We start from the raw sequence: 22,762 nt of genomic DNA, 5'->3' as shown, positions 1-22,762 counted from the left end.
CTAACGTATCCTCTCCCTCAACACCCCTTGTACCCTCAAGAACACTCAGGATGCTTCTAGGGTTTATAGCAGAATGGAGAAAACAATTGGAGATTTGACAAAGCAAGGATTTCATTTCTCATTAGAAATTTTCTTGCCTTGCGTGAATATTCTTTGCTACGGGAACCAATATATTGAGTCTCTGCTATATTACATTTCAGCCTTTAAAGGCAGACCAAGTCGAAACACCTGAGAAATGTTTAAAACGATAACACTTGATACAGGTATGACCACAGTAAAATGGGCATTCTCATCATTCAGCTACTGCTAGGAGTTAAATAGGCACAATCTTTCTGGAATGCAATTTGGCAAACTCTTATTAAGTGGCTTAAAATTGTTCACCTCCTTTGAAGTGATTCCATCTTCAGTAGGGAATAATCTGAAATGGGGACAAAAACTGAATGCTCAAAGGTCTACATAGCAGTGTTATATATAAAAGACTGGAAATAAACTTAACAGCCAAGAAAAGGATAAATGATGGTAGATTCATAAAGTTTTATGCAGCCATTAAAATGACATTTTACAAAGAATTTTTAAGAAAAGTAAGAACTACAATAACAACAGCTAATCCTTACATAGACCAGGCACTATCTTAAATCATTAGGTGCTTTACATAGATTAACTCTCCTAATCCTTATACCAACTCAATGGGGAAGGTGTTGTTATTCTCGCTTACATATCAGAAAATGAAGACAATTGAGAGTTAAGACACTTGTCCAAGGTTATTCTTCTAGTAAGACAGCACTGGGATTTGAGCCCACTCAGTCTGGCTCCAAAGTCCATGCTCTTAAACCGTATGGTAGGCTGAATAATAGGCACAAAGATATCAGAGCCTAACCCTGGAACCTATAAAAGTTACTTTATGTAGAAAAGGGGTCTGTGCAGATGTGATTAAGGATCTTAGGATGAAGAGACATCTTCGATTATCTTGGTGGGCCCTAGATGCCATCACAAGTATCCTTGTAAGAGAGGCAGAGGCAGAGGAAGCGCTCGCTCTCTCGCTCGCTCGCGCGCGCGCTCGCGCTCTCTCTCTCTCTCTCTCTCTCTCTCTCTCTCTCTCTCTCTCTCTCTCTCTCACACACACACACACACACACACACACACACACACACGAAAGCATGTGAAAAAGAGGCAGATACTAAAGAGATGGGGTATGTACCAAGGAATGCCAGTAGCCACCAAAAGCTGGGAGGGGCAGGAAACTGATTCTCCCCTAGAGTCTCCAGAAGAAACAGAGTCCGGACTCTACCTTGATTCAGACTTCTGACCCCCAGAACTGTTAGAGAATAAATTTCTCTTGTTTTAAGCCCCCTAGTTTACGGAAATTTATTACAGCAACCACAGGAAACCAATACAAGTTCCTATGCTGTACTGCTCTCAATGCAAGAGAAAATATTCATATGTTAAGTGGGAAAAGTAGAAATCGAAATTTATACACAATAATCTTAATTATGCATATAAAATGCATGCAAATAACAAAATGTTTTCTAAGTGATTATCTCTGAATACTAGAATTATGGGTAATTTTCAGCATTATGCTTTTTGATATTTTTCCAAATTTCTACAGTGAATTACTTTTACAAAGAAAAACATTTCTTAAAAAATTAGCAGCTCGTGCTATTTCTGCAACTCTAACTCAATCACAAAAATTAGAAATCAAGAGGACCAAAACTCCAAGAATTTTCTTGATTCAATCTCAGAGCAATGCCTGAAAAATCAGCAACCCAGATGCATGCCACTCTAAGTGACTCCACTAAACCTTTGGCCTCTCTAAACCCTGTTAGTCTTCAGACTCTGGCAGGAACATGATGTGGCTGAAGAGGTTTCAGGCTTTCAAATCAGACGATACTCTGAGCTGGTAAATGTTTTCCTGTCCATCTATCCATATGCGGGGGTATGGGGAGCAATAGAAGATTTGTATGCATTCCCAGAGCTCATCTGGCCCAAAGTTGAGTGGTGTGGGCCACATGCCAAGAACCCAAAACATTTAGTAAATGTTTGATTTCTCTGTAGGTGACTTCAAAGAATGAAACAGCGAATTAAACATTGGCTTAATCTTCTCACCGAGGTCCTGACTCTAAGGCTGTTCTGTTACAAAATCTTCCTGCTATCATCTGTCCAGGCAGTCAAAAGACCAAGGGCCAATTTTACTGTATCAACATCATGTCCTTTGATTAAATAAATATACTCAGCAAAAGAGTATATTAACACTTTTTCTCAATGTGTGGGCAATACTGGATCAAAAGCAAAAGTTGGGTGTGTTCTGTGTTGCATGAAAGAGAAGGAAGGAATTAATCACTGGTTCCCTCCAAAACAGACCGGGTCAGAGGCACGGAGCACATTACGTGGTTTACTCGGCCCACCCTGCTCAACACAGCCAGTTTGGGTCATGAGACCACAGTGTGAAGCTTTATCCTTTAGTCTCGGATTTTTCTGAGCACGTTTATTTATTCTTCATTCAACCACTCAATATATACAAGCACCTACTATGTGCCAGGCACTAAGAGGAGGCTGGCTCACATTTTAAAAAGATCCTATTTCCAACATCCAATACTCTCAGATGATACGGTTGGGCAGATGGTCCACATCTTCACTAATCTTCATCAATGGTTTGAATCACAAGAATGCCAACAGTGACAGAGTATTGAGAGGACCTAAAACAACTTGGCAGACCTTTGAAAATAGAAAAAAAACATGATTTAGCACTATGTATCTTCCTATATACCACTGATATACCACTTGTAATTTCAGGTGATCAGCTACTGAATACTTAAATTTCCTACTTAACTATCTACTCCATACAAATAGTGCATTAACATCTCCTCCAAGTCTGATTTTTCAGGGATTTTTTGTTTGTTTTCTTTTTGCTCACCATTGTATCCCTAAATCTACCAGACTCTAACTTTAAGAGGTACTCATTAAATACCAAGGTATACATTAATACATGAGTGAACACAGGTAATCAATTTCCTTATCTGTAAAATTGAAAAAGCCAAGCTACACAATTATTTTCCAAAGAAAATTCTAAAGAATCTATGTGATATGCCAAGCAAAGTAGGTTCACATTATTCAATTTGGGAAATACTACATTCTGTACCTTCCCAACCTCTTTAAAGATTCGTGGTGTACACTGTACATAAAGGATCTGGGAAATCCTTCAATTAAAAACCTGTTTGAATATTCCCAAATCTAGTTAACCGATGCCCTTTCATGCTTAATGCTTACTGACACATCACACAAAACCAATGTTCTAAGGAAACTCAGGAAAATACTAACCCAAACTCTTCATTTGTTCAAAAAATGTTTATGAACTCCTTGTAAGAAAGGTATAATGATAATGAAGATAGCCAACATTTAACAAGTTAACATTTCATAGGCGTGGTACTCAGTGCTACTAAATCCAAGATAAATATGAAACTTGGTTCACGGTCTAGTCTTTTGGAAGAGACTCATGCGATTAGCACAACCAGTATTAACTGAAGTGACAGGCACAGAAGCACATGTATATATACACAAATACATACATACATACACATGTATATGTATACATGTGCATACATGCACACTTGTATACAAAGATGGGGAGAGGTGGTAAATGTGAGTGTTCTAGGCAGATGGGGGGAGGGGGACAACAGAGTCCAGTGTGTGCAGACGAATTGAAGACAGTTGGGTCTCACCCAGTGGTTTTCAAAGTATGGTCCAAGACCTTCTCTGGGGGGTGCTACAAGGCCAAATTTATCTTTAACTGTGTTGAGATGTGCCCCGGCATTGCAAAGGCAGCAATGGGTAAAACTGCTGGTGCCCCAGCAAGAGTCAAAGCAGTGGCACTTAACTCCATTAGTAGTATTCTGCACTGCCGCACATTTATGGTTCAAAAAAAAGTCAAGTTGGACGTGGTTCCATAGTGTAGTGGTTAGCACGTCTGCTTTACATGCAGAAAGTCCTGGGTTCACACCCCAGTGGAGCCACAGTCCATGGTCTACGGCCATGCCACCCTGAACAAGCCCGATGTCTGATCTCAAAGTTAAGCCGGGTTGGGCCTGGTTAGTATTTGGATGGGAGACCACCTAGGAAGAGCAGGAGCTGTAGGCATAAATAATAAATAATTTTTTTAAAAAAAATCAACTTCACTAAGAATGTCCTTGATGGAGTAAAAATTAATTTTATTAAATATCAACCCTTGAGTACACATCTTATTAATGTCCCACATGACAGAATGAAAAGCACTCATAAAGCACTTCTGCTACAAGCCAAAGTATGATGGTTGTCAAGAAGCAGCAGCACTTGTGTGACTTAGCTGCGAGCCGAATGAGGCACTCTTTTTCATGGAACACCATTTTTACTTGAAAGAAGACTGACGAAAAAAAACTATGCTTATTCAGATTTGGGTATTTGTAGACATTTTTTCAAAAATGAATAACACGAGCTTGTTATATCAAGAAAATCGATGGCATTTGTTACTAAAGAAAAAATTTGAGCTTTCAAGCAAAAATTAAAATTTTGAAAAACTTATATTGGCCACTGTGAGCTTTAGAACAACCCAGTACTTACAGACTTCAGAGGAGCGTGGTCGTAACATTAACAGATGTGGTAATTTCCAAATGACTAATGCATGATGTTACAAAATGCATAAAAGAGCCTTTCAAAGTACAAGAGACACCAATAGATTTTAATGTAACAGAGTGTGAAAAGTTCATTAATATGATTTCATATTTTATGCTACAACAAACCTTTAAGAAACTACCACTTGTCAAGCACTGATGTAGTTTCAAAGACTACCTATAATTAACTGGAAACGTTATTAAAATACTCCCCCCTTTTCTAACTACATATCTGTGTAAGGCTGTATTTTCTTCATCTAGTTCAACCGATACAACGTACTGCAATAGAATGAATGCAAAAGTATTTAGGAGAATCTAGCTGTCTTCCATTAAGGAAGATATTAAAGAGATCTGGAAAAAAGTAAAAGAATGTCACTCTTCTCATTAAAAGTTTTTTGTTTTGGAAGCAGTTATTTTTCATTAAAAATGTTATTTATTTTATCATGTAATGGGTTTATTATTGCTATATTTAAACTAAGTCAATAAATATTTCTAAATCTTCAATCTCAATTTCTAATATAGTAAATCTTGTTAACTATAAGTCACATAATTGAAAGTTCTTTGGGAATCTCACTAATTTAAGAATTTTTAAAGGGGATTTAAAATGAAAAGTTTAAGAACTGCTTGTCTAATATAGGGGGGAGCAGGGAGTCATGGGGGGTGAGGTGAGGGTGAAGCAGGGAGAGAGACACCTGTGGTCTCCAGCAGGTGATGAGATGCTTAGAACCAGTCTTGAAAGAGTCAGTGAAGACTGTGGAGCACCAAAATGATACAGATTTGCCTTTTAGAAAGAGCAAGGGCACATGAAAGCCACCCTCTCTCTGCTCCAGGAACTATGATCAGAAGTCAAACTGTAGGGCATTGAAGGTCCATTATTATGGTCCATAAAATGCAATATAAATCTCCATAAAAGAGCAGGATAGAAAAATACTAAAATTTCGTGATGGAAGGGAAAGAAACAGGGTGTTGCAAAATAGGCTCACCACAAAATAGAATTTTGTATAATGAGGAAAATCACCAGCAACAAAGTGCAGGGCTACAAGCATCTAAAGATGCCAAAATCAAGATGCATTTCTAGCAAGTCTGGAAAATAAAAATAAAGGAGCCAGCAAAGAGCAATAAACTGTAAAGAGGGAAAAGGAATGCAGCCCAGAGAAGACAAACAGAGTATTTAGAAATAAAAAAGAAGTCAGGAGGAGAGGAAATTGGCTTCTATTTCCAGAGCCTGCACTCTATCCAATCAGCATGTACTCCATCATTGGAGGCACAAACAGGTAGAGCAGAAAGCTCTTCCAGAGACCCCAATAGAGTCCAGCATGGGAACTCTTAAACTTGACAACCAGACCTCCTGAGCCAGTATCTCACCATGCAAAAGCTGGATTATACCAATCAAGAACACAGACCATATAGAATAGACAAAAAGGCAATTATTAAAACTTGCTCCCAAGGAGCTTATAGTTAATACTTTCTAAGTCAAAAAAAAAAAAAAAATCAGGGTAGTTCTAACTAAAATGATAAAGGTGTCCCTACAAAGAACGCCAACTGGAAGACTGGGCAAGTTTCACTGGGCTTCCGCTTCCTCTTCTGCAAAATGTAGAGTCCACCACCAACTTCACAAAGTTGGTAGGATAGCTAATGAATCACAGACACTCTGAGCACATATCTGGCACACAGCAGATACCCAAATAATGAAAGCTATAACTATTATCACTGTAGTTAGGATTTTAGGACTAAAGTGGAATACAGAGCTGCAGGCCAGAGAGCTCCCCAAGGTCAAATAACAAGGTCTTAATAATCAACAATAGGTGAATCTAGAGAAAGAATCCAAATGGCTCTGGCCCAGATCTACATTGACTCAATAGATAAGAGAACTGCCTTTGACTTTGGTTGGGCCTGATACTACTGGTCCTACAGGGCCTCTCTGATCACAAAGGGACATTGTTAAGCACCAAGAGACCAAGTAAGAAGGGAGAAAAAAACAAACCACCATCTGCCTGAACAGTTAACCTGCTACATTGTGTACCTTTCACACACAATTTATTTTCCCTGATTGTCAAGATAAGCCCAGAGGCAGGTGTCATCACCCCCATTTTATGGACAAGGAAGCTGTCTTATGGCCAAATTGCAAAGAAGTGGTGTAGGCAGGACTCTCACTAGACCACAACATCTACCCCCACGGAGATTTAAGAGCCCACCCGAAGGATGTGGGCCATGAGTTCTTTATCCAGTTAGAACAGTACACTGGGAATCCACTGGTTTAAAAGATAACCTCCCCCTATACATACACGCATACATAAATAAATATTTTCAAAAGCCCACACTCAAAAGATTTTGACCCTTCCATAAAAAACAAACATGGCTAAAGAAACACTCTCTAGAAAGGTCAGACAGGAAGAAAAGAGAGTAAGAAATATTTTGATAGAGATAGTCAATTCAGCCAAAAATGAGACTCTTGTCTTTCTTCACCATCCATAGTGAATGAAACACCCAGTAAGCATTCACTGATTGACATGCCAGACATTGCCCCTGGGGCTTGGGGTATGAGCTAGCCTTTGTGCAGACAGACATCAAGTGAACAAGAAACTATTATTTTATGGATGCAGTATGTGCTTATAGTCCAGGGCACCATGGGAACAGGTCATGAAGGGCCTGAGTTTGAGGTCATGGGAGCACATACGGGGGACCCACGGGGTTTCAAAGCATGTGAGAAAGGATGAGCTGTGAGGCTCAACAGGCCAGCAGGGACCAGGCTTCACAGGCCTGTCACCACACAGACTGCACACTCTCCAAAGAGTATGGGACCCTGCTACAGAGAAGCACCATCCGATTTGCATTGTAAAAGGTTACTGTGGCTACAGCGAGATCATCTGGTGGGGATGAGTGAAGTTAAAGATGTCTGTCAAATAGAACCTTTCCAATTTTTTTTTTTTTACCACAACTTGTAGAAAACACTTTACTTTGTAACCCAGTACATATGTACACACACACGTACACACAGACAGACAGACACGGAGACAGACAGAGAGAGACTATGAGGCAGGATACCAGCCTGGGCTGGAATTGGCATTTCTGTGACCTCGGGCCAGTTCCCCCAACTGCCTTGAGCCTGTTCAGTCATCCAGAAAACAGAGATAATGATGATACCTATTGCACAGATGTTGTGGGGGATAAATAAGTCAATTTATGTAAGTAAACTCCTTAGCAATGTTCATCTTTTTCTGTAAAACTACTATTATATACAACTACAGGTTTCACAAAATAAAACAATCTTACTACATGCACTCTACTCTAATATTTTCCATTCTACTTTTCTTTCTTTCTTTCTTTCTTTCTCTCTCTCTCTCTCTCTCTCTCTCTCTCTCTCTCTCTTTCTTTCTTTCTTTCTTTCTTAACGCTGGTAAAGACCCTCTAAATTAATTTCAGAACCCAGTAACCTGGGTCGTGACCTACAGATGAAGATGATAGCTTGGACTTGGGAGATGGCATTGAGGAGAAAAGTAGGAGACAGAGCCGACAGGACTTGGTGAATAATTAGATATAGGTGTGAGAGAAAGGGAGGTCCAAGGGGGCTCTCAGGCCTCTGGGATGATGAGATGGAGAACCCAGGGTGGGGAGCAGGTATAAGTCTGTGGGAGAGGAGGAGATCAAACTCCTAAGTCTAGACTTTCCACCTGAAGGAAGATCTACGTGGGGGTGACAAAAGGAACTTAAGCACTTAACCAAGCAGGGAACCATGTAGAGAGACTTCATTGCAGAGCTGAAGCTACTGATAAGGAATGCTTGTTTCCAGACTATGCTCGGAGAGGCAAACAGCCTTCACTAACTGCACAGCAACAAGTGGCTGATGGAGGACTCGACGATTTGGGGCTCCTGCCAAATGTCTTTCCTTATCCGACCAAAATAAAGCACTAATCACATTTAATTAGAGTCCTTCTGCCCATCTGTTTCCTCTGCTAAGCAAGCAGCTTCTGGGCAGGGGCTCTAGTCTCATCAATCTTTCTACTCCCCGGGTCTCCTGAGCCCACTGCCTGCTACCTGCAGTAGTAGGTGCTCAATAAACACCTGCTGAATTAAGGCCACCTACAGTGCAGGAAACTAAAATAAGACAGAACAAATGGGAGGGGGGAGGCAAAATCTGCTAGGAGATTCTGATGATTTAAGAGTGTGGGCCAACAAAAAGCCAACTGTTCACAGAGAAAATGAGTCTGCAAAAAACTGTTAAACTGTGGAATGCATGATGGGTATGAATCTTCATCACAATGATCAGAAACACTAAGCAGGTCTGGGATGGAATCAGGAAGACAAAGGAAAAATAAAACAGGAAAATGAGGCATAATGTTTATATATCATTTGGCCTCTTCCAAAGATCACCCTAAACATTTCATTCTTTATATCACTTCCCTTGCCACATTTTTCCATCAGCTGTCAGCCTTCTCTGGGATGCTTCCCCAGATCCAAACCTCTGCCATCCTCCAAAGCCACCTCCTGTATGTTACCTATTTTTTTCTACATACACATGACTTGTTCCCCCAATAGACAGGATTAGTGTTCCATGCTTTTACCCACTCCACCCCCAGCTTACACAGATGGGGCATCAATAGTGGTTGGTTAACTGATTTTTTATACTAATTGATTGATTTGGACATTAAATACCAAATTCAGATTCATATTTTCTAGTCTTACCCCCTTGAGTGGCAACCATTACTAAAGCTATCATTTTTAATAGTAACAGCTGCATTTATTTAGCATCTACCACATACAAGATACAGCTAAGGACTTGAAACACATCTCCTTAATCCTCAATCTGCAGGGTTGGGACTATTATTCCTATTTTACAGATGACAGGATTGTGGCTCAAAGACAATATAGTTTAGTTAAGTGACGACACCAAAATATTCAAACTCAAGGTTACTTAACTCCAAAGCCAAATAAATGTGCACTCACTCTAAAATTTTAGCATGACTTTCCTTGGCAAAGAAGCATGGAGAACAGCTTATCTGATGTGAAATCTGCACTCAATGCTCACCAAGACATAATTAGAGCTCAACTCAGAAAAAGCTATTTTTAGGCTTGAAAAGGCCACAATTTATCAAGACCTATTCATTCATTTCCTACAAATACATAGGTCAGGTTAAGCTTACTTTAACTCTTTTTAAAAAATGGCATCATTTGTTTGTATAAGAACGTTTAACGTAAACTAAGACACCAACAACGTTCAGAACAATCGAATCGTAGTGTCAGGTAGTTAACAAAGTAATTAGGAAACTTGTCTCTCTTGTGTTACAGACTCCCAAAAGCTTTCACATACATTATTTCATCTGGACATCTCAGTAACTGTGAGACGAGTATTGATTGATAATCTATTATACACAAGGGGAAAAAAGACTAGAAGTTCAGTGAGCCGCTGAAGGTCACACACAACATCTACTACTTACGACCGTTAGTTATGTGATAGAACAAAGCACTTTCAGGGAGCCTGGGCAAAAAGAAACTGTCATGAGGAAGGGCAGTTGGGCAGCGGAGCACTCCTAACAAACACATTCCCTCTCTCCACTTCTCTCTGCCTGTGGCTTCCTCCTGCCCCACGGCAGCCAGTTTTCTCCACCAGACTGGAAACTAGGGATGCCAGAGTTCCAGACCCTCATCTCTCCAGCTTCTCCATCTCAGAGGAAAAGGCTCTTGTGCTTCAAGTTCAAAACTCCAGGGAAGTAGGGTTAAAATCATGCCCACCATGCCTCTCCTCTCTCTAGCTCTATGCTCAGAGGGTGGTGGTAATAACGGGATAGACATTGGCAGCTTCTTCGAAGACTTCATTAAATCCTCTCTTTATTAAATCTTCTCTTCATTAAATCCTCTCCCCTCTCACGGTCCGACCACCACTACTCCACCTCGTATCTCCAATCGGGCTGAGGGATCTGGATGTGGTAAAACCAGTTCTAGGGCTTTCCCACTGTAGTTTCCACATAAGAGGCCGCCTCGCCTTTGGAATACACAGGATACCCCATGTACTGGCAGCTCTGCAGAAACAGGCAGAGAAAAGCCCCGTTTTAACATCCTATTTCATGGCTGTGATTACTACCTTAGAGTCTCTAAAACACCCAGGCTTCATAACAAATTCTTCCCTTCCACTGACAAAAAAAAAAAAAAAAAATAGGGAGAGCCCAGTCAGGTCAAAGGTCCACCTGTGGCACAGGGTGCCATTCAGGAACCACACCTTGCAGGCCCCAAGAGGGGACAGAGAGGCAGTTCCCCAGAAGGAGGAGGTGCCAGTTGCAAAAGAAGAGGACCAGGCAGCTTAAATAATAAAAATAAGTAGAAATTCTGTACACACGATTGCTAAGCCACTGTTCTTCAGATGCTAAGTCCAATAATCATTCTTTCTGCACCACAGCTGACATTATTTGGGCGCTAAAATGTGAAACAACAACAGTACAGAACAGCCAGTGCGTAGTAAGGTGCCAACTGTGCGGCTTAGTGCACAGTTAGAAAAGAGAGAGATCAATGTACCCATTTACATCTGAGTAATACCCTAAAATTAGAGCTCTCCACACCACAGATTCTGTGCTAAAAAGAAATAAAAACTGTATTTCTTCATCAATTCAAGTTGGACTAGCCTTCCCAGCCTCCTCGCACCCCTTCTGCCCCTTACTGCTGAGTGACGGGAGCCTCTCCTTACGTCCCTGGGTCTTAATCCTCTACTCTGCCAGAGGGGTCATCCAGACTCAAGCGATGACTACAGTACCTTCTTCTGAGGAGGAAAACAGGAATCAGAAACACAAAACCGGTCCACAAAAACAAACCCAGGAGCTCAATTCCGTGCCAAGACTGGAGGGCTGGCGAAAGATAGACACGTGTCAGTGTATGGCTGGCAGTCACAGTGACCCTCCCCAAGGATGAGGAAGCAGGGGACAAGGACACAAAGCACGCAGGGCACTTACCCATCACTACCTTGTTAAGAATGCTACGAGTCACTTGGGTCAGGTTCTTTCCCCCCAATTCTTTTTTAATTGAATCTATAGCTTTCACTACCTGCCCGGTTCTGTTCTAAGTGCTTTACAAATATTGTGTTTTAGCTAATAGAAGTTAACTTTCACTAGCTTCACTGGCTGCACATGGTTATAGAGACCTCTAAAAAGAATCTAGGAGACAGGATTTTTGTTTCTCAAAAGTCTAACCTCAACTTAGAAGGCTGAAATCAACCCTCATTTCTCTAGTTCCAGTATTTTGCTTCTCTCCCTGAGTCTATTTCATTCTCTACTTCCAAAGATTAGAGATAAAAGTTAACATTTATTAACAGTGTGCCAAGCACTTTCTATCCATGATCTTACCTGATTCTCATAGCAATCCTATATGGCCTACTTTTAAGCCTTCACAGAAAGGCAAATGGCTGAGCAAGGAGAGGAAACTCCCCGGGCTAACTTTCCACCTGGCGACTGGCAACGATGAGTAGCAGGGACAGATTCCGGCCCAGCAGGGGGACTGCACACTTCCGGTTTGTACCCACACTAAAGCGCCTCTCTGGAGAGCAACTCTCGTATGATGTCACCGGAAGGGCCATCCTTGGCAAGAACACTTCTGGGCTGCTCCTTTGACAAGTTTTTGTTTTTGAGGTCAAATTCACATCACATAAATTAACCATTGTAAAATACTCAATTCAGTGGCATTTAGGACATTCACAATGCTGTGCAACTACTGCCTCTATCTAGTTCCAAAACTATTCATCACCCCAAAAGAAAACTCATACCATTAAGTGGCAATCCCCATGCTCCCTCCCCCAACCCCTCATAACCAACCACTCATATGCTTTCTGTCTCTATATATTTTTACCTACTCTGGATATTTCATATAAATGGAATCATATGATATGTGGCCTTTGTGTTTGGATTCTTTCACCTATAGCATAGTGTTTTCAAGGTTTATCCAGGTTGTAGGTTTATCCAGGTAGCATTTCATTCCTTTTCGTAGCTGAATTATATTCCATTGTATGGATATACCACATTTTGTTTACCCATTCACCTACTGATGGACATTTAGGTTGTTTCCATTTGGGTATTGTAAACAGTGCTGCTATGAACATCTGCATTTGAGTCTTTGTTTTCAATTCATTCACATATATACCTCAGGTAGAACTGCTAGGTCCTATGGTAATCCTATGTTTAACTTGCTGAGGAACTCTTTAAAATATTTTAGAAATATGAAACTCTACAAAGAAAATCCAAAAGGCAACTGCAAACAAAATGCAAAACCAAAGTGAACTCAAAGTTTAAAAAATGTTTTTCTAGTCTCAATCAATTTTGAATAAGTTCAAATCTAGGCAGAAGGAACCTAAACACTACAATTTTTAAAAGGCCAACAACACTAGGAAGAAAAAAATTGAGATACGCAATTCTACCAAATAATTAATGAGCTGTGTTTCCACAATACTTTTAACAACAAAATCACACCTAAGCCAGGCTCCACTAAAAAGTACATGGTTGGCTGTGTGACTTTTGAACCAAGGAAAACAGTTGAGAGGACCCTAAATGGGACAGCTTTCTGTTATCAGAGAAGACTGGATTCTCTGCCCTGGCTCTCATTTTTAGTAAAACTATTTCTCTCTTTGGAAAGACATAGCCCCTAGCATCAAAAAAGCCAGCACTCTTTAACTCTTTAAAAAGCAATTTTGCCACATCATATGTCATCAGAGAAATGCAAATTAAAACAAGATACTACTATATACCTATGAAAATGGCCAAAATCTGGAACACTGAAAACATGAAATGCTGGTCAGGATGTGGAACAATAGGAATTCTAATTAAGTGCTGGTGGGAATATAAAACACTTTGGGCATTGGAAGACAGAAGACAATTTGACAGTTTCTTACAAAACTAAACATACTCTTACCATACAATCCAACAATCATTCTCCTCAGTATTTACCCGAAAGATATTAAAATTTATATCTACACAAATATCTGCACATAGATGTTTACACCAGCCTTATTTATAACTGCCAAAACTTGGAAGCAACTAAGATGTCCTGCAGCAGGTGAATGAATAAACTGTGGTACATCCAGACAATGGACTATTATTCTGCACTAAAAAGAAATGAGCTATCAAGCCATGAAAAGACATGGAGGAACTTTAATGCATATTACTAAGTGAAAGAAGTCAATCTGAGAAGGCTATACATACTGTATGATTCCAACTTTTTGGTCTTCTGGAAAAGGCGAAAACTATGGAGACAGTAAAAATATCAGTGGTTGCCAGGGGTTGGAGGTGAGAAGAATGAATAGGGAGAGCACAGAGGATATTTATGGCAGTGAAAATACTCTTAATGATACTACAATGATGGAAACATGTCATCATACGTTTGTCCAAATCCACAGAATGTAAAATACCAAGAGTGAATCCAAATGTAAACTATGGACTCTGGGTAACAATGATGCATCGATGTAGGTTCATTAATTGTAACAACTGTATCACTCGGGTGGGGAATGTAGATGATAAGGAAGGCTATGTATATGTGCGTGTGTCGGGGGGGGGGGGTATATGGAAAATCTCTGTACCTTCTGCTCAATATGTCTGTGAACCTCAAACTGCTCTACAAAAGTAGTCTTAATAAAAAATAAATCCTATGTCTCATTCCTTAAAAGAATATTTCTAATCAGCTCTAAACCACAAGTATTACTTTAAGAATGGCTTGCTAAAAACTTAGTCTGGAACCAAGGGAGAGAGAGGTGAACATGAGAACCAACCAACCCAGGGTACACACATACCCTCTCTGCATTTGGTCTTTCAACAACTTTCAGGAGGCTGATAATCACCAGTGATGTTAACTGGGAGGACAAGGACAAGATGAGAATTGCAGAAGGACTGTATTAAAAGAGGTCACATCGGCACCTTTAAATAAAGTGAAGAAAACAGTTTTCTGAAGGACACAGTAAGCTAACTACAAATGACAAAACTGATTCTTTTGAGATAAGCAAGACACTGACATGACAGGGATGGCTGGAAAATCAGGTAACAGGCAGGCATGTTGGCAGGATTCACCGGGCAGGTGTTCAATTAGGTAGGAAGTGAGCTGAAAACAACTCAATTAATTCACTGTGCATGCCTGTCCCAGAGAACAACATAACCCTGAAACGCCAGCAGCAGGCCAGAGATTAACTCACAGCTCGCTTTTTCCAAACGTGGTGGCTATATGCAAAAATATAAAAATTACAAGGAGATTAGTTCTGGTAAGCCCTTTAAAGTTCAAACTAAAACTGAAGGCCAGAAGGAAACAAAGTGAGGAGGTAGTCTATTATAAACAAAAAAAGTCATTCCCCTCTCCTGAGTGGCTCTCCCTGGTCAGCCTCAGATACAGAGAGCCCTGCATGCTTGGGCTGGGAACATGGTAAAGACAAACACAGACATGATTTAAAAACCGACGGCAAAGTGATGGACTCTCCCCTATTTGTAACATCCCTTAGGTGCAAAGCTAGGCAAGCGGAGATTTAACTCAAGGCCACACTAAACAAAATACATAAAAGCATGAGGAGCCATTTGATAGAGGCTAGGAAAAGAGAGCGACACTGAGAATATAAAATCAAGGGAAGAAAAACAAAGGTTATCAGGATCAACATGTGGTAGAAGGCTACAGGTCCTTAGCAGAAACTGGGATTTCGCCTTCTTTGCAGCCAGCATCACATCCCTGGGTCCTGAGAAGAAACAGAATGCTGGGCACTCAAAGTAGCGCATTCAAAAGCTAGAGGGAGGCTAAAGCATCTGGGCCACTCTCTTTTTTAGAGAAAACAATACTGAGGTTCAGAGAGGTTCAGCAACATATCTAGGACCAACTGTTGATAATGGCAAAGCCAGGTCAATAACCCTTGTCTCCTAGAAGGCCTTCCACTAATAATATACATGATGATAATGATAACTCCTATATGCTAAAGACCTTATGAACAGATACTACAATAAAGGCTCTACATATATTATCCCATTTAATCCTCAACTAACTATAAGGTAGTAAGTAGTACCATAATTGGCCCATTTCACAGATGGGGTGCAGAGAGGTTAAGGTACTTGCCCAAAGTCATACAGTTAGTCAGAAGCACAGACAGATTTGCAACTACATGGAGGACATTATGCTAAGTTAAATAAGTCAGACACAAAAACACAAATACGTATGGTCTCACTAATATGTGGAATCTAAAAAAGCCAAACTCATAGACTCGAAGAATGGATAGAATGGTGGTTGCCAAGGGCTGGGGGTGGGTGGCTGGGGAGGAAGAGCGAGATGATGGTCAAAAAGTACAAACTTTCAGTTATACTTTCAGTTAAACTTTCAGTTAAATTCTAGGGATATAACATACAACACAATGACAAGTCGATAATGCTGTACTGTATACCTGGAATTTGCTAAGAGGGCAGATCTTAAGTGTTCTTACCACACATGCACAAAGTAGTAACTATGTGAGGTGATGCATATGTTAATTAACTTGATTGTAGTAATCATTTCACAATGTGTACATATACGATATCATTATGCTGTATTCTTTAACTATGTACAATTTTTATTTGAGAATTATACCTCAATAAAGCCGGGGAAAAAAATAAATGAGAGGAAAAATGCAGCACAGGCAGGATGGAAAGTGAGGTCTAGCTAAAGTCTGTGCTCTTGACCATTATACTTGACTGCTTCCAAATAAGGGATAAAGTCACATTTTCAACTTTCAAATATATAAACCAGAAATTTTCTATCATGGGATAATTTTTAGCGCCTACACCTTTACCTCTCAAAGGTAAGAAACAATCAGCACTAATGAATATGAAGAATAAAAAAAATGTGTTAACTGGGGAGAGAGAAGGCTCAAAACTCTCCAGCCTAGACGACAGTACTGAATAGACGGAGACTTGAAAAATTAGGTGCGAATGCCAGAACCAAGTCCTTCGGGGATTTTGTCCAGTGTCTGGTGTCCATGGTCTTGTACCTTCAACATGTCACTTACTTTCCTGTGGTTCTGACTGGACAGCAGTGCTGCTAGGCCCCAGTTGGTGATTTCAGAAATCAATACTTACCAGTTCTTGGAGTTGCCATTAAAAACATTACTGAGCTGGACACAAAATCACCAGCTTAATCATACACAAGCCTATGTTCGGTTTCTGGAAAAAGTTGTGCTTTTTTTTTTTAATCATGGCAAAAAAAAGTTAACATGAAATTGAAACTGTTGCTTTTTGATTAAATAAAAAGCACCTGGCTATTCTAAGAAATGCTATTCATATTCTCAGATTCTACAATGATAGTCCTATCTCACTGCATATGGAAGATGCTTTGTTTTCTGAAACCTACAAAGCCACAACATTTCCCTGCACACGGACACCTGCTCCACTGCAACAACCACTTCCTTTCACTGTATGACCAAACCACAGGTTCAAGCATCTAGTTCAAGATCTACAACCACCACAGAACTGAAGCTCTAGACGGTGACTTCTGCAGTAGATCCAGCATGAGTCACTTAATCCTTCTAAATACTAATCATAAAAACAAGAGTAGCAGAAGACACTTTCTGACGGCTTATCAGATGCCAAGCACTGTGCTAGAGGCACTTAACTCCAGTTACCTCTTCCGATCTCATAGTACCCCTGAGGTAGGTTCCCTTATGACCCAGCTAAAAAAATGGAGTGAAGCTTAGTAGGGTTAAGGAGGTTTTCTAAAGACACACACCTGGATGCTACCTACACAGAATTGAAACCTAGGTACCTCAGACTTCAGAGCCTGACCTATTAACTATAACACACTGGGGGTCCTTCCCTCTTTCTGCTTTCCTCACGCACAAAGCATGGGAAAGACCACCGCTCTCATTTCCTTATGAGGGCATTGAAGGATGTGTTGACTTCTTCCAGTCTAAAGTTCTCCCAGACAGACCCATGGACCAACTATGTACTAAACACTGGGTTATACAGAGGGAACATAAAAAGGAAAACAGATCCCTACATACCAAAAGATTTTACAGTCTAAACTGTATTGATCTAAACCATAATCCCTATCTCTCTAGGGCATTTCTGACCATGACCCACAGTCAGAAATGTATTTCCATCATGATCCCCGGGACACACACACATATACTAAGCCTTACCATGCATGATGCACTAATATATTTTGTCTTTTTTCTTTTTTTTTTTTAATGTGTCAACCTACTAAATTGATCCTGTGACTATGAACTGCGGATGATAACTTGAAGAGCCCTGCTCTAGAATGCTTCATTTTAGCAAGAAAGAAAAGAAAGAAAAGAAAAAAAAGAAAGAAAAGAAAGAAAAGAAAGAAAGAAAGAAAGAAAGAAAGAAAGAAAGAAAGAAAGAAAAAAGGAGTTTATCCTTACAGCTAATTTAAGTTTCTTGAGCTATCGGGTTAGTTAAACTTGGATAGCTAGATATGTCCTCAGGGCAGAGGCAGCAGTTTATCAAATTAGTTAGGGGCCTGGGACCTGGAATCGGCAGACCTGTATTCAAATGCAGACTGACTCACCTGCATGTTAGCTGGGTAACTTCTCTAGATCTTGACCTGTAAAATAGGAGAAAATACCACTCACCCCTTGAGGTTCTTACAAAGCGCCTACCTGGTACCTGGTTCTGTTTTCCTCAACCGAGGCACGAGTGGCATGGGATGGGTAAGGGCTGATAACCTTGGTTTGTGGGATAGGCCTGCAGAAGAAAGGACTTTCAGCCTCCTGGCCCCACACAGCTCCCAACACCCCCTGGTGGTTGAGAGCCAATTCTGCACAAAAAAAATATATATGTGGCTGCAGCTGCCATTAAAATCGCCCCACAGCCTTCTTTCCATCATGTTAAATCATTCCCGACTCCTTCAAATTTTTTACGTAGACGTCAGTTGTGTTTCACATAAAAAAAAGTACAACACGTGGATGCCTAAGCTATAACAGGACACCGGCCACATCCCTGCCCCTGCAGAGCTTGCCATCCACCTAGGCAGATGGACAGGTAACCGGGTTCCTTTAACTGCCAGATGGTAAAACTGAACTCTGGGAGCCCAAGGAGAGAGCAGCTCAAGTTGGAAAGTCTAGTTCATAATCCTGTCTGTAATTCTTGTAGTAGAAAAAAACCACAACCTGTGAATTTCTAATTTATAGTGCATTAAGATTTAGAGACCACCATCATCACCATGCTAAGCCTCAAGCTCTGATGAAAAGCATCTTTGTCTGCACCGTCAATATTAGGAATCTTACAACTCCAGGTCTAGCCAGGTCTGATGAGACTAGAAGTTCATGAGGCCAGAAGTAAAGCTAAATACTCAAGATCACACTGCAAATGTACACAAAATTGGAATTCCTAAAGATCAAAAATCACTGGTCACTTTCCTAGTTCCTCTGGAACTTGCCCTATACTTGTCTAGAGTCAAACTTACAAGAGAGGGAGAGTAGGCTAGAAGGCCTCCCATTAAGTGGTCAAAAACTTAAAACTGAATCTGCTAGATGCTTAAGTAGGCCTTCTGAGAGATGAGCCCAGAAGGCCTCAAATTTGACTTTAAAAGTCGTTTCAAGATAATTATAATCATAGTATGAGTATGTACTAAAAGTATTGATGTGTCCAATGTATGCGTTTAAAATACCTCTTTCTCTAAAATCCTGTTTGAGTATTTCTTCATTTTTTTGAATACTGGGCCTGGGCACTTGAGAGTAGCCATGTGATTAACACAGACTTCCTAGAGCTCTGGTTCAAAGCAAAGGAAATGACTCTCTCTTACCTCACCCCAATACCAAAAAAGAATGGGAAAATCTTGGAAAGATTCTAGCTAAAATAAGGGTCCCTTAGGGTTCTTTATGCTTCTTCCTATTCCTCTTGCTTTGGGGAAGGTGTTTGCAGGAAAGGTCAGTTACTAAGGCCCTTAGGGAGAGGGGGTTTCTCAGGCCTTTGCTTCTATAGCTGAGATCAATGATCTCCCCAAGTCACAGTGTTTGAAAATAAAGACAGAAAATAAACCATTCATTGAGCCCGGGGTGATTTTATGTACATCATTTCATTCACATCTTACCACACTCTGTGAAATATTATTATCCCCGATTTATAGGATGCAGACTCAGAGAGGTTAAGTAAAAAGCCGGGAAATAAATGGCTGAGAAACTAGGATGGGTCTAGGCACTCCTGACCGTGAACCCACTGCGTACCAGCCAGCAGAGACGACATTTAAGAGGGCATTCTTTCACTTTCAGAACACTACTGATTTTAAACAAACACATCCTCCAACACTTTTACAAAACTTTCAGAGGAAGATATGGGGTATGCTATCTAAAAGTCTCAAGCCTGTGACATCCTTTAAGAATCCTCATTACTAGGTGGGACGATGTCTGTGCAAACCATCTAAAAATTGACCTACCAGCAAATATAAAAGACCGTGAGCAGCAGCATCACTGCCAGCACTCTGTAAGGAGCTAAGGGAGAAGAAACTGCAAAGACAAAGCCAACACCCACCCAAAAGCTCCTCAAAAATATAGGGCAAGCACAGAGCACTGAAGATGAAGGACTATTTAGGTCAAAAGCCAGCGCATACAGAGGTGGCAGTTAATATAACTCCGTCACCATTATCTTGTGGATCTCATCACCTCACTGCACTTACCTGAGATCTTAGGCAAAAACACCTACAGAAAAATAGCGAAACGAGAAAATCCAACAAAGGGTGAAAACTGAACTCTGTGGTCCAGTTACCTCAGAATGAGAGCCTGAAACACAACTCCAGTTCCACACGGAAGCCCCTTTGAGTTGAGGGCCTGCATCCCCAACACCCTAGCTGACCTCCTCTGAGAGGAAGGTCACACGTGACCCCAGAACAGACCCAGGAGCTGATACTACGTTCCTTATTCCCAACCAGGGGCGTCTTCCATTCCAGAGCTCCTAAGACCAGAGTGATGCGGTGCAAAGGGCAGAATCTGGTCAGAAAGACCTGGGCTCAGAACTCTGGCCCTGCTGCTTACACTATTGGTCTGTGGGCAAATTACTGTACCACTTTGACTCCGTTTCTTCACCTGCAAAATGGAGACAATCATATCCATTTCCAAGCTTGTGAGGACTAAATAAGAAAATTACATAAAATGCTCAACACACAGAAAATCAGCAACTGGCAGCTATCACCAACATAAGCAGAAGACAACTACAGCTGGGTAAAAATTACATTTTATTCCTTAAAAGAAAAAGGTTTCATGAAGTTATTGAGAATCAACAATTTTCAGAAAATTCAAGAAAGCAGGGTAGAATAACTACACTCCCCTGCTTCCTGAAGGTATCTGAAACCTCTCCACCACTGGCTCTCCTACAGGAATTGAGGAGTGTCTCATTACCTCCACACTCTTCACGCTTTATAAATATACCACACGACCAATCAGGGAGTGCTTGCTGCCTAACTCCTGGGCAAACAAGTCCAACAGGATTTGATCTGGAAATTAAATGTCCATGCAGCCCAGCCACAGTCAGTTCAAAACAGATATCTGTGACCTACTTAGTCTCCGAGTACCATTACCAAAGCCAAAAACAAGCGGACAGGGAGACAGGGCCACTGACTTCAGCAGGGCCCTGCACAGAACCCCTGGCCTTCTTTGTCAGATGAAACGTGCACTGAAACAGTGATGACTCAAAAATTATCGTAGGGGTAGCTATACAGAAACCTTAGCTTTAAAACTGCTGGTCCAACAGTTTTTTAAAAGCAAAGGGTCACGGAAGTTACGCTAAGAATTCATTACCTCTGACTAGCCCCAATGATGCATTTTCATTCATTTAGACTAAAGGCTATACCTCTCATCACAGTCAGTTTTCAAGTTACCTTATTCCTCACCCTCACGACTGTTTCCTGACTATGTGGATCTTCCCCACGTAACAGTGGGTTCTTTGAGCGCTGAGAACCTGTCTTCACTATCTTGATATTCTACACAGTGTCTTGCACAGCGCACAATGCCTGGTGTAATAAGCAGCAAGCACTGTCAAGGACCATGAGATGGTGAGCTCCTGCCCTCACCAGCTGAGTCCTCCAGATCTCAGCTCATTTGCATGATTGGCTGCTCAAGATTAGACAATAGAAAGAGACAGAATGATTACTTACTGTAAAGACAAGGAACAGAGACAAGACCAGAGATCCTTTAAACTATCACATAACTACAAAATGATCCCTTACATTACAAGTCATTTCACCAGGGAGATGCAAGTCTTAGGGAGGATGAATCAAAATCCCTTGGCAGAGACACATTCCAGTAAACCCCAGAGCTTTCCAACATACAGTACTAGGTAGACAAAGGAGCACTACACTTTACCAACTAAGGGATAGTGGAGGAAGCAAGCTGATGGCAAAAATGAACGCAAGCAAAGCAAATCTGCTACTTCACACCCAAGTCCATCCTCAAATCTTTGAGATAAACCTCGGATGCTCCTTCCCACATGTCGGAAGCCATTACTAGGCACTGAAGGTGTCACGTAGTTTGGGAGCCATAAAACAGTTGCTGAGACTGCTTGCAGCCATAAAGCAACTTCTGAGACTGTATTATCAATGGTTAAAGGAAGCAAATGGTTAAGTTAAACATCACTGACCCTGGAGGGGACGTTTGCCTCCTAAAGAAATCCTTTTAAGATAAGGGGATGTTTTACAACCCAGATAACAAGGATGTTATATGATCTTGTGTGAATGTCACCATTCGAATGATATACCTTGTGCTTTGCTATTGTATCCAAAAACTTATATAAAGGCTGAGCTAAATAAAGACGGGGCTGCAGCAGTGACTGTATGCCCTCCCGAAGCGCTTTCCTATCTTCTTCTTTTTTCTTAGGCTTCACCTCCCTCTTTCAGGTACTGATCGACTTTAGCCGGCTGGCTCCGGCACCCACACCACTGGATACTCAAAACTCCAACACAGAAATTTACTTGACAGCCCTTGAGTTTACTTTGCACTATCCTCCTACATCATGACATGTAATCATCTGTAACTGTGGAAAGCAAGTAGAACAAGCGTTTTTACCACCCATCTTACAGGTGAAGAGAGTCAAAGAGCTATAGCATAGGCAGGGTAAGTAATCATGGACTCCAACTACCACAAACCAGAGAACCCAGGTCTCTGAGTCTCTGTCCTGGGTTCGGATCCTGTCTCTGGAACTACTCTCTGT

At 40.9% G+C, this 22,762-nt stretch overlaps 1 long non-coding RNA gene across 1 annotated transcript in view; it reads right to left on the bottom strand.

Moving 5' to 3' along the window:
- Nucleotides 1–22,762, bottom strand: part of LOC107517696 — a 61,421-nt gene that overhangs the window by 26,357 nt on the left and 12,302 nt on the right. The window contains exons 3-4 of the long non-coding RNA XR_004950854.1: nt 18,223–18,307; nt 2,560–2,712 (exon numbers count right to left, since the gene is read on the bottom strand). This is a non-coding gene — a long non-coding RNA (uncharacterized LOC107517696). The remainder of the gene's footprint in view (nt 1–2,559; nt 2,713–18,222; nt 18,308–22,762) is intronic.

The sequence above is a fragment of the Rousettus aegyptiacus genome, unplaced genomic scaffold (assembly GCF_014176215.1).
Source record: "Rousettus aegyptiacus isolate mRouAeg1 unplaced genomic scaffold, mRouAeg1.p scaffold_m13_p_5, whole genome shotgun sequence".
In the NCBI taxonomy this organism is placed as follows: domain Eukaryota; kingdom Metazoa; phylum Chordata; class Mammalia; order Chiroptera; family Pteropodidae; genus Rousettus; species Rousettus aegyptiacus.
The sequence above is the reverse complement of the archived record's forward strand: the minus strand, read 5'-3'. Positions and strand labels throughout refer to the sequence as shown.